A 13,542-nucleotide genomic window follows, 5' to 3' on the forward strand; every position below is an offset into this window, starting at 1 on the left:
GGACAGCCCATGAAGGCAACACAAGTTGATGTGGACAAGGAGGAACCCATCTCAAAGTGGCACAAAGGTCAATGAGCTCTGAGTGCTCAGGGATAAGAGAGAATAGGTGATAGACACACAACTGTGCTAACATGATGTCACAGGCACAAATGACAGCTGAACACAGGGCTCTAAACAGTACTCTCTGATAGCATAGAAGATAAGATTTTCTACAGTCTTCTAAACCACCTCTGACCAGATTTTATAGTGGACTGACCATGAGGACTCTCAAAAAGATGCCATTGCAATCACCTCATTGTCTGACAACATTGTGAGACAAGAAGCCAATACTCTGTCCTCCACACTGTAGGCTGAATATAGAGTAGAGTTCAATGGCTGTATGGCTCATATATTTGAGATCAGGAGTTGCTTTTCACTTAATTGAGACTTCATGGAACCTAGAAGACTAGGTGCAAATACACTCAACACCTTAAATTACAAATTATATGAGTTTTTTCTTCATTCAACATATTCTTCAGTGAACACCAAGCCAGTTTAATTTTCCACATATCCAAGAATTAAAGTAATAGGTGGTCAGAACAAAACATTTTATGAAAACCGTAATGCATTTATATCTGCAGTGGCTATTCATGAGATTTATATGGTCACCACTCATGAGATAAGAAAAATGAATGGGAAAGAATAAAATGATAAATATATAATTTTTCTGGATTAAAGAATTGGGGTTGGATGCAACTTACAAGAAGCATTGCTCATATTTCTAAGATTAGGGGAAAATTTTCAAGATACGTATTTCTCTAAGTCTTTAGAGAACTACTTTACCAGTGCAAATTTTCAAGTAACTCTTCACGATTTGTATCTTTCTTCTCAATAGAATTTTGAACCATAGTTTATAAAATTACCTTTCCACCTACATTGGATTAATATTTTTGTTATTTCTAGTTTGTCTTGAGGTCTCTTTCTGGACAGTGTCTATAAATTATATCCCTGCCAGAAGGGACTCCAGGTAATTGGGTCCTAAGTGTTGACAATTTGCATTTCATGGGATACTTCTTTATTCTGATGAATGGGCTAATGCCTAAGTGTCTGACCCCTGACTAGGTATCCCTCTCACAGGAAACTGGTTTATACTGGCACACACACTTGTGGATCTTATCTGACCTGTGTCCAGTTGATTCCCACCATGACATCGATCGACCCTCTAGGAGATCTCTGGATTGGGCAAAAGTTAGGTTTGGGTGTGTTGCTCAAATGAGAAACGTGGGAAGCCAATCAACACATTATAGCAGAAGCAGTGTGTTACTTACAGGTTGTGATCACTGGAAACCCCATCTTTTGGTCTACCTGACACATCAGGTCTTCTGCAATGTGCAATAGTTTCTCATTATTCATTTATTTTTCATGACCTTGACACTTTTGAAAAGTACAGGTCAGATATTTTGAAGAATTTCCCATAGTGTGGATTTATCTCATGTTTTCTGATGATTAGACTAGAGATATGAATAAATTAAACACATTGATTTAAGTTTCAAGACAAGAACAAGTAAACATTATCACATTTAGAAATACAAACATTAAAGAGAAAATAATAAAGAAAATTAGAGAATGGCAAAAAGAGAATTCACAGTAGTAGTTACTCTCAGCAGTTAAGAAATGTGATGAAACTGAGGAGATACATTCAGTGAGCATCAATATTGTTAATGATCTGTTTATGAGCTCAACAATGACTTTGAGAAAAATAAACTTTATAAGATTAGTTTTAGATTTATAGAACAGTTGTAAATATAATACATAGTTCCCATAGACCCCCCAACAGTGTACCTTATTATTAACATCTTACATTAGTGTGTAACATTCGTCATAATTAACCAATTGATATTATACACTATATAACTAGTCTCCACACTTTCTTCAGATTTCCTTAGTTTTCACTTAATGTCCAATTTCTGTTCCAGAATTCCATCCAGAATATCACATCACATTTAGATTTTATGTTTTGTAGACACCTTTGACTGTGATAGTTTTTCAGAGTTTCCTTGTTTTGGATACCAATGGCATTCCTACTTTGGGATTTATCTGATGTTTCTTTCATAAATAGGCTGGATTTGTGGGCTTAGGTGATAAAGATCACAGAGGAAAAGTGCTAATCGAATCACATCATATCAAGGGTACATACTGTCAACATTCTTTATCACTATTCCAATTATTAATAAGTTTATCATTTAGATGAGGTAGTTCCTACCAAAATTCTCCACCATGAATTTTTTCTTTTTCCGTTTCCATGCTGCATGTTTTGAAGAAAAAGTTACTATACACAACAGACAATTAAGAAGTGGGGAATCATGCTCCACCTCTTTATGGACAGAATGTCTACAAATTTATTTGGCATCCTTTACCATGAATATGAGTCTCTTCTCTTCCATTTATTATATATTTATTCAGTCATTTATATCAGTATGTAAGTATGGATATTTATTTTACACTCTGATTATACTACTTCATTCATTTCGTTGCTCAAATTGTACCGGCGTTGGCTATTGGATGATCTTTTAGTTGTCTCTTTTATCATTTTGAAATACACCCATAATTACAGTGTGATGCTGTGTGGTTGGTTGGTTGTTTGCATTGCTGTTTGACATTTTCTTTTGTTCAGGTTCTACTAGGTGCTCCAGGCTCTTTGTGTCATTAATTGTGCTCCGGGCTAATTGTGTAAGTTTGTAATTTTTCACTGTTTCGAGCCCTACATGATTTAATCCTCTAACACAGAAATCAATTCATTCATTCTTATTAGTATGTAGCCCGCCACTCTAAGGGTGAGCAAATTGATTGTTAACTTAGTCATACTATCTGAAATTATGTGTTTAGTGGTTTTCAGAATTGGTCATTTTTATTTCCATGGGAAACAGCTTTACTAAGTAAAGTGCTTATGTATAAATTCTTTAGCTTTTAAACTTAGAATGTTCCCTTACTTGCTAACTTACTTAGGTCCCTTTTCCCCCTTCATCGAGGTTATTTCATACATTTGTATACAATTATATTATTTCATCTGCATTCCTTCCTGAGATCCCACTACATACTAAATAAGGTTTTTAATTTGCATACTTTTAGTTTCATTCTTTGTATTACGAAGTTCTGTAGGATTTGAAAATCAGTATTATGTATCCACTATCATAGTATCATAAGGAATAATTTCACTACCCAAAATATATCCCCCCTACTTCACGGATTTGACATTCCTCTCTCCTGAGCCCATGGTAAACACTAAACTCTTTACTGTCTCTGTACTTATTTATACCTTTTCCGGAGAGTCATATAAAAGGAATTATACAGCATTTTTCCTTTTCCAAATTGCTTTTTCACTTAGCAGTATGGCTTTTAGACTTATAAGTACACCTCTTGGTTGTTGTGATTTTCATGTCCCCAATGACAAAAGGTGTTGAGCATCTTTTTACATTCTTATGGATATAACTATAGCTTTTTTTGTGAAATGGCTATTCTAATTTTGAATGGAATATTTGCCTTTTTATTTATTTCTGTATTTATTTTATTTCAGCATATCACAGGGGTACAAATATTTAGGTTATGTATATTGCCTTTGCCCCACCAGAGCCAGAGCTTCAAGTGTATCCATCCCCCAGACAGTGTACACCACACCCATTATGTGTGTATATACTTATACCCTCCTCCCCTTTCCCATCTGCCCGACACTGAAGAATGTTATTACTATATGTGCACTTAAGTGTTCATCAGTTAATACCAATTTGATGGTGAGTACATGTGGTGCTTGTTTTTCCATTCTCATGATACTTCACTTAGTAGAATGGGTTCCAGCTATATCCAGCATAATACAAGAGGTGCTATATCATCATTGTTTTTTGTGACTGAGTAAAACTCCATAATATACATATACCACAATTTATTGATCCACTCATGTGTTGATGGGCACTTGGGTTGTTTCCGCATCTTTGCAATTGTGAATTGTGCTGCTATAAACATTCTAGTGCAGACGTCTTTTTTATAGAATGTCTTTTGTTCTTTTGAGTGGATGCCCAGTAATGGGATTGGTGGATCAAATGGTAGTTGTACTTGTAGCTCTTTGAGGTATCTCCATATTACCTTCCATAGAGGTTGTACTAGTTTGCAGTCCCACCTGCAGTGTTTGAGTGTTCCTATCTCTCCACATCCACACCAACATTTATTGTTTTGGGACTTTTTGATAAAGGCCATTCTCACTAGATATAAGTGATATCTCATTGTGGTTTTGATTTACATTTCCCTGATCATTAGAGATGTTGAGCATTTTTTCATATGTTTCTTAGCCATTAGTCTGTCTTCTTTTGAAAAGTTTCTTTTCATGTCCTTTGCCCACTTTTTGATAGGATTGTTTGATTTTTCTTGCCGATTTTCCTGAGTTCCATATAGATTCTAGTTATCAGCCCTTTATTTGATGTGTAACATTCAAATATTTTCTCCCATTCTGTAGGTTATCTGTTTGCCTTTTTATTTTTGAGTTGTAAGATGTTTTCATGTATTCTGGATAATAGCCCATTATCAGCTATACTACTTGCAAAGATTTTTTCCCATTCTTTGGGTTTCTCTTTATTTTTGATGGTGTATTTTGGAAATTTCACAATTTTACTTCTGAAAAAGTTCACTATATCTAGTTTTTTTTTTCTTTTTTTCTGGTACTCTAGCTTTTATATTTTTAAAAACATCATTTAATCTGAAGCCATGGAGATGTATTCTCCTATGTTATCTTCTATGGGTTTTGTCTCTTTAGCTCTTATATTTAGGTATATGATCAATTTGAGTCATTTATTTAGAGAGAGTTAGAGAGAGTACAACTTGCATGTGGATATCAACTTGTTTGAGCAATATTTTATTAAATAGTATTTCTTCATATTAAATTTATTTGACCACATTATAAACTCATTTGACTGTAAATATAAGGATTAGTTTTTATAAATCCAAGTCTACTCCTGTGACCTGTATCTCTATCCTTACTGTAGTACTACAGATTTTGATTACTTTTGCTTCCTGGTAAGTTTTGAAATCAGGAAATATGTGTATACTATGTAAAATTATTTTGGCTGTTCTAGATCTACTTCATCATATATGAATTTTAGAATCAGCTGGTCAGTCTAGGGAAAGAAAATGTCACCTGGAATTTTGATAGGGATTGCATTAAATTTATAGATCCATTTGGAAAATATTGCCAACTTAACAATATTAGACCTTATATACAGTGAACATTCAAAGTTTTTCTGTTTATTTAGGATTTGATTTATTTTGTTTGAAATGTTTTATGGTTGTCAGTATACATATCTTACACTGATTTTGTTAAATTTATTCCTAAATATTTTTCTTTCTGATGCAGTTTTAAATGGAAAGCTTTTCTAAGCTTTGTTGTTAGATTAATTGTTAGTGTATAGAAATACAATAAATTTTGCATATTGACTTTATGTACTGCAACTTTGTTGAACAAATTTTTTACTTCTAATCATATTTTATAAGTCCTTAGGATTTTCTATATGCAAAATCATGTCATTTTCAAACAGGCAGAGTTTGACTTCCTTTCCAATCTTAATGCCTTATAATTATTTTTCTAGATTAATTGTCCCAGCTACATCCTTCAGTATAATATTGAATGTAAGTGGCAAGTGTGGACATCTTTGTCTTGTTTCTAATCTTGGAGAAAATATTGAGACTTTCAGATAACTTATGACCATATCTGAGTTATTGGTGGATGCCCTTTAAAGTGAAGAAAGTTCCCTTGTCTGCCTAATTTGCTGTATAATATAGTAATGGGTTTTGTATTTTTCAAATGCTTCTTGTGCACCTTTTGAGATGATCGTGAGGATTTGGTTCTTTAGTCTATTACTATAATGCATAACAATAATTTGTTTTTGTATATCAAACTGCATTTATATTTCTCTATATTCATAAGGAGTACTGGTCTTAATTTTCCTTTCTTGAAATGTTTTTGTATACTTGTGTTATCAGGATAAACTAAATCATAGTAAAAAAAATGGAAAGTGATCTATTTTCCATTGTTGTTACTGTTATTTGAAAAATGTGTGATATAGTGGTATTAATTCTTTAAAGGATTGGAAAGATTCACCAGTGTATTCATCTTGATCTGGGCAAGGAATTGATTCCTAATGGCAATCACATGAGCTTGAAAGGTAAGCCTTCCCCAGCTGAACCTTCAGTTGAGACCTCAGCTTTGGCCTTCATCTACATCTGGATTTTTGACCCAGAGAAACTATGAGTAATATGTGTGTGGTTTCTAGCTACTAAGTTCTGTAGTAATTTGTTATGCACCATCTAATAAGTAGTACTCCTGACAGTAAATGTAATGTGGTATCCTGGATTAGATCCTGGAACAGAAAAATGTCAGGATTAGAAAACATGGTAGAATATCAAGAAACTCTGTAGTTCTATTAATAGTTTTGTAATATGGTCAATTTCTTCATTTTCTTAAATATGCTGGAGTTATATAAGATTTTAACATGTAGTTAGATGAAAGTTACATGAAACTGTATTATATGTGCATCTTTATGTAAAACTAAAATTATTTCAAAATAAAATTATTTTTAAAAAGTATTATTTTGGTATAAAAAAGAAACAAAGACATGAGCAAAAACCCTTGGCCTCCAGAGATGTGTGGGCATATAGGGAAAAAAATAGCAAAGCAGCTTTCCATAGCTATTTACCATTCCAAACCCAGGTGCACCTGCATCAGGAAGACATCACTAAGGTCCAGGGAATCTCTTTCTCAACCTACTTCTTTTTTTTTTTTGAGACAGAGTGTCGCTTTGTTGCCCTGGCTAGAGTGAGTGCTGTGGCGTCAGCCTAGCTCGCAGCAACCTCAAACTCCTGGGCTTAAGCAATCCTACTGCCTCAGCCTCCCGAGTAGCTGGGACTACAGGCATGCACCACCATGCCTGGCTAATTTTTTCTATATATATTTTAGTTGGCCAGATAATTTCTTTCTATTTTTGGTAGAGACAGGGTCTAGCTCTTGCTCAGGCTGGTCTCGAACTCCTGAGCTTGAGCGATCCACCTGCCTCGGCCTCCCAGATTGCTAGGATTACAGGCGTGAGCCACCGTGCCCGGCCTCTCAACCTACTTCTTAACTGAACTGCCCTTTACCCAGTCACTAGTTTGAGTGGTCAGTAACCACCTCTTCAAAGAGAGGTTCCTGTACCTTGAACATCTCAGAAAGCCCCATTTTCAGATATAATCTATCTACATAATCGCTGTAAAGATTTTTGAAGATATAACTTCTGGAAATTAGTGGCCAAGATTGATAAATACCAGAGACTAGGAACATGAATCATATTTCTGCATTCAGGATAGTTTTTTCATAGTACAGGGATTCCTTCTTTGAGTGATCAAAAGATAATTGTACCTTCAAACCTTAGAGAAAATTATGTTATAATTTAGTTTTAACTCTTCCTTCTACAGTCTCCATCAGAAATTCTTTGGGACCATGCAGTCTGTTGACATTCACATCATGGAATTGCATTGCCCATTATGAAGTCCAAATGCTGTCTGTCAGGTTATCAGGTGGGCAGGATACAAAAAATGTTCATAAGTAAGGTGATTATGGCTAGTATATGCTTAAAAAGACCTGGATATAAATTTTTATACACTATGTTTTTGGAAGGTGAAGGCTAGGGAGTGATACATGGGTGCTCTTCACAAGTGGAGCAAGCTAGGTAGAAAAATCAAAAGAACAAGCATCATATAACATACTCTTACACATAACATGGTGATCAAAGAGATGCATGCGGGCCAGATGATGACTCTGCATATGTGCCAGTTAAATAAAGAAGCCCAAAGCAGGAAAAGTTTCCCACTCATCCTCCTGATCTCCGCTCCATGTTCACAGGATATTGTATTCTTTTGACTAGCAGCAGAGTTATTTCTGGGTGCCATGCCAACAAAGCCTGAAAGGACATAGGACTACATAGTGAACTATTGGCATTCACAAATTGTCAATAACATGTTGTTATAGACATAGATAAAACAGTGCCAATCACCTAGTCCACAAATTGTAACATCATGGAAAATATGATTTCCTATAGTGTACTATCCTACTAGTTTCAGAGGCTGGCCAGGTCACTGTAATTCTCAAAAAGATGCCATTGCAAATGAGCCAAATTCTTAGACCACATCCTGAGCTAGGTACCCAACTTACTGTCTCCATACTCTAGCCTCATCAGAAATGAGAGTTCAATGGGTTAATGTTCATAGATTTGAGATTATGACTTCATGTTAACTTAATTCAGCCTTCTGGGAGTCAAAAACTCTAGGTGAAAATTCAGTCACCATCCTAAACCATGAGTTAGATTATTTTCTTCTTCACTCAGTGTATTTATGAGGGAACACCAAAACCCATTCCAATATCCAAGTACCTAAAAGTATAGTTGACAAGAATAGCAAGGGGGCAGAGCAAAAAAAAATTATGAAGACCGTAATGCATTTACTTCTGCAGTGACCAATGATAAGGTGATTTGTATGATCACCAGTCATGTGATTAAAAGGTCTAATGGGAATGAAGAAAAAGAGAGATAAACAAATGGAAGTGTCAATAGAAGAGAAACCAAACTCTGTAAAATAATTTAAAGAAGTTTATTCTGAGCCAAATATGAATGACATGGCCCATGCCCAGGAAGCCCTGAGCAAGTGGTCTTGGTGTGGTTGGGTTACAGTTTGGTTTTATACATTTCAGGGAGACAGAAATTATATGTAAAGTCATAAATCAATACATGGAAGGTGTACATTGGTTTGGCCTGAAAAGATGGGACATCTCAAAGCAGGGGATTAAAGGTTATAGGTGGTTTAAAGATTCTTTGATTTGTAATTTGTTAAAGAAACAAAGTTTTGGCTAAACACTTGGAATGTTTTAAGTTTAAGATAAGGAAGTCTGTTAATCAGAGACAAGCCACCAGACATATATTGGATATATACCCAGACTCAAGTGATTTGTTAAGTAAATTGAGGACCTGAAGGTGTGGTTCAAGACCTACCCTATATAACCCTAGGGCCTGGTAATAAGGTAGAAAGGATATCTCCAAGAAGGGAGTGGGGCATGATGAGGCATGTCTGACCTCCCTTCTCATGGCCAGTAACTCAGCTTTAGGGTATTTTTCAGATCCCCTTGGTGTAAAGGGGTCCATTCAGTTGGCTAGGGGGCTTAAGATTTTATTTTATTTCACAATTCTCCACTTTTGTCCAAGATCTGCCAGAGGCAGCATTGATGGCCAAATTCTTATTTTGTCCCATCGTTGCCGGGGTGGTGTGGCTACTTGCCCTGGGTCCATCCAGGCCCTTGGTGGTACCCTTGTGGCCCAGGGGACTTAGGAGCCAAAAAGTACTTACAGCCAATTAAATGTTTTAGTCCAGATGGGACTGGAGGTGGACAGGCACTCATCAACACTTTAAAACCTTATACGCAACATAAGAGTAAACACCAAAATGTCAAAGGCAAGGTTATAAAATTAATTTAGCTATTAAGGGTTAAGATACTATATTCTTGAGTTTAGGTGCAGACTTTTAGTAATGTTATATAAAATATAAGCATTGTTAACCATTTAAGCTAAGTAATTTAGAGACTTTTGTTATACAGCAATATTTTTTGCAGTCATTTTAGTAATTTGTCCTGAGATGGCCAATAATTTTTTTGCTATATTTCTATTTGCATGAACTCTATAACTGAGGACTATTATACTCAGGAAGCTCTAAGTCTATGGGAAGCAGGAAATTCTTTATAGTTAGGATGGATGTTTAGACCACGTGGCCCAAAAAGGCAAAGTCTCAAAAAGACAAAGTCTCTCATTTAATATTTGCTTAGGCTTCTATGTGCAAATCCTTGATCTGAAGGGTCTGAACTAATTCCATTCCTCAAAAATCACCCTTACAGTCTCACGTTCCCCCTCTTCTGTGATAGTTCTTGGGCCTAAAGGGAAGATGTTTGTAGTTCTAGCAGCAGGGGATTGGCAGTGAATAATAGATTGGGCCTGGTGGGATTCAGTAGTTTTAAATCTTAGAAATATCAGGGAAGCTTTGCTGTTTACTTAATGCTTGACTCTGAAAAACAAAGCAAGTGAATCAGTAATGTTTAAAATAAAAAGTCATAAAAATATTTTAGTTCTTTCCATGACTTTTTCTTAAAGAAGCAAATATTGGACTGTAGCTGATTATAAACTGTTGTTTGAGAAGAATCAAAGTAAAATAATAATTGTCTGTGGATGATAAAAGTCTTAGGATAGTCATGGTTAAAGATGCAAAGGAAATTTAGTTATTTCTGTGGCATATGACAATTTAGCATAAGGATTATAATTATTGATGCCATATACCAGGACATATTAGAATTTTAGGAATATCATACAGTTTTGGAACAGATATTCATAATATATTCATACAAATATAACCCAAAGAAAGTTACACATCATTTCATATTTGACAATGCTTTTCATATGGTTTTAACATACCAAATAAGCCTACTAAGTTTCTCTTGGATTTTCAGTGGCTCTTTTATTAAAAAGTAAGTTTGAGGTTAAAAGGACTGACTTTAGAACTTTGTTATAGGAAACCTTGTCAAATATTATAGGTTGAAAGCATTTGTTCAAAATAGAATCACAAGTCACTGTAAAATAATGCTTGTTTATTTAATCAGGAGTGTTAGTCATCAAAAGATTTTAAAGGCAATATAGAATTTATATGGGTATAAACTTTAACCCTTTTAAAGTTTACTTTTTATTATTAGTCAAAAACCTAGAAAACACAGGGATTACTTCTGTAGGGTGAATGTTTTTCTGTTTCCCTTTTATGGGAAACCCATATAGATAACATTAAAATTAAAGTTATCTTTAATAACTGAAGAAAAGGGGACTTAAATTAATCAGATACAACGAGAATGTGACCAGGGTCGTGATACACTATATTATAGAGGAAAGTTACTAAGAAAAAGCTACTACCTTTGAATAAGGAAACATACAACTCTTATCAATAGCTTGAGAAGATTTCTGATCATATTAAACAATTTAGACATACAAGAAGGGTCAAAAATATAGTATTAAGTTATATTGGAGGAAAAGATTGTTTTCTTAAATCTTTAAGATGAAACATTCTAACATCAGGCCATAACAGACTTACAACCAGAAGGGGCAAAGAAATTACCGGATATGATGAAAAGCTGAAGGTGAGTGTTACCATCCTAACCTTTTTAAAGGGGGAAAAAGATGAAAGCAGTGAGGACTGAACTCTCACCTTTTCCTTTTGCCCAAGTTTCTTGCTGAGCAGCCTGGTGAGTAATGCCTACAAATGATAAAAATCTCACTAAACAGGTTTTGTTAACCTGATATAATGTGGTTTACTTCCCAACCTGATACCTATATAGCATCACATAAAAGAAAGAAGATCCCTTTATCTTAACTCAAGCATCCTGGCAGTTTCTTATCTTAACTCGCCACCATGCCCAGCTAATTTTTTCTATATATTTTTAGTTGTTCAGCTAATTTATTTCTAATTTTAGTAGAGATGGGGGTCTCACTCTTGCTCAGGCTAGTCTCGAACTCCTGAGCTAAAATGATCCACCCGCCTCGGCCTCCCAGAGTGCTAGGATTACAGGTCTGAGCCACTGTGGCTAGCCTGACCCAAGCATTTTGAGAGTGTCTTTTTTATTTAATGTAACAAAACTTTACAATTCTAAATTATATAAAAATTTTATTTGTAAGCATTTATTCCATTTGTATTTATCTAATTTACCTAATTTATTTACTTAGCAGTTTACTTAGATTCCAGTTACTATTTTATTTCCTGTTAACCATTTTTATACAGACCAGGAATCAAAATATAATTTTAATTATTGCTTTTAAACTCAAAAAATCCTACCAAGAAAACAAATATAAATATTCTAGTAAGGCTTGCTATTTTGAACAATGAAACATGTTTTCTAAGTTTTGCAAATACAGTAAAAGTTTTTGAATATATCCTGTTGAAAGGTGTTAACTAATTAGATCCTTCCAAAACACCACATACCAAAACAAAATTGATTGACATTGTAGAGATCAAAAGGTCCCTGGCCCTGCAAACTTTAGCCAAACTTTAGGGAGCAAAGGCCACTGTTCTACAAAGGTTTGTTGAAAAAGCACGGACATGAGGCATGTCGATTAATAGGAGGAAATATTACAAACTTATTCATGGGAGCCTTCAGAATGAACACTCAAAGACACAAGGGGAATGAATTGTCCATTTTTATGCTTAGAGTCAACAAAGTATGCATAGCTGTGTAGAAATATAATTGGACAAAAAATGTATGATCTAATGCTAACAGGCTGAGTGATGGAACTCAGTAAGGCCTTTATATCCACATTCTGTTTTGCCTGAGTGTGCATTCCTTTCTCTGGGTATGGGGCAGGGCCCTTTCTGGAATGGGGGTTTTATAGTAATACAAAGTAATTCAGATAATTACTTCATGGCCAGTTTTTACATAGAATAGCTTTAGCTTTTATGGCTGGCTTTTAGAAAAAGGGAGTCTGTCTTTTATGACCTGCCTTGGGGAAGAAGGATTCTGGTTTCTATGGCCAGCCTCAGGGAAGAAATGTCAGGAGGATAAGGGAAGATCAGACAACTTTTGTTTCTGAGGCCTTCATTTTGGGTAGTTTTCTGAGCCTCATCAACATGATATCACCTGAGTGTAGACTGAAAAAACCTTCAGCATCAATAATACTTTCAAAGAATAAGACTGTTTAAAATTCTCTTTGGATTTTAATAACCATTTTGTTTCTCTTAAAATAAATTACTATACAAAAGTTAACAGCTTAGGGCTCTTTTTCCCCTAGGCAAAAACTTTTCTACAGCAACATAATGTATACACATAACCAGCTAGCTTGTAAAAAGTAGGACAAACCAAGAGTGGGCTAGAGTAAAGGGAAAACTAAAGTTTCCAATTTAAGTTCTTGTAACTATAGTTTCTGGATAGCTTTGAGTCCCTAACAGTACTGTTAATATCAGATGATAGAAAGACTGAGTTAGAAACATGTTTTTTATGCCCCTTTCTACAGACATTGAAATCAGTTGAAGAAACTACATCGATAACTAGAATTAAAAGACCAAAACCAAAATATCTTCATAAACCTTTGACCATAAGTTTGTCAATGAAAAAAAAAAGCCAAACTCTGTAAAATAACTTTAAAGAGATTTACTCTGAGCCAAATTTGAGGACCATAACCTGGAGCCACACCCAAGGAGCCTTTAGTAGGTGGACTTGCTGTGGCTGGGTTACAGTTTGGTTTTATACATTTCAGGAAGACAGGGGTTACATGTAAAGCCATAAATCAATAAGTCGGAGGCATACATCAGTTTGTCCCGAAAAGGTGGGCCATCTAGAAGGGGGAGGGGGGCTTACAGGTTATAGGTGGGTTTAAAGATTCTTGGACTTGCAATTGGTTAAAGATATGAAGCTTTGTCTAAAGGCTTGGAATGTTTTAACATAAGGAGCTGTTTATCAGAGATAAGCCACCGGACATA

The sequence above is a fragment of the Lemur catta genome, chromosome 9 (assembly GCF_020740605.2).
Source record: "Lemur catta isolate mLemCat1 chromosome 9, mLemCat1.pri, whole genome shotgun sequence".
Taxonomy (NCBI): Eukaryota; Metazoa; Chordata; class Mammalia; order Primates; family Lemuridae; genus Lemur; species Lemur catta.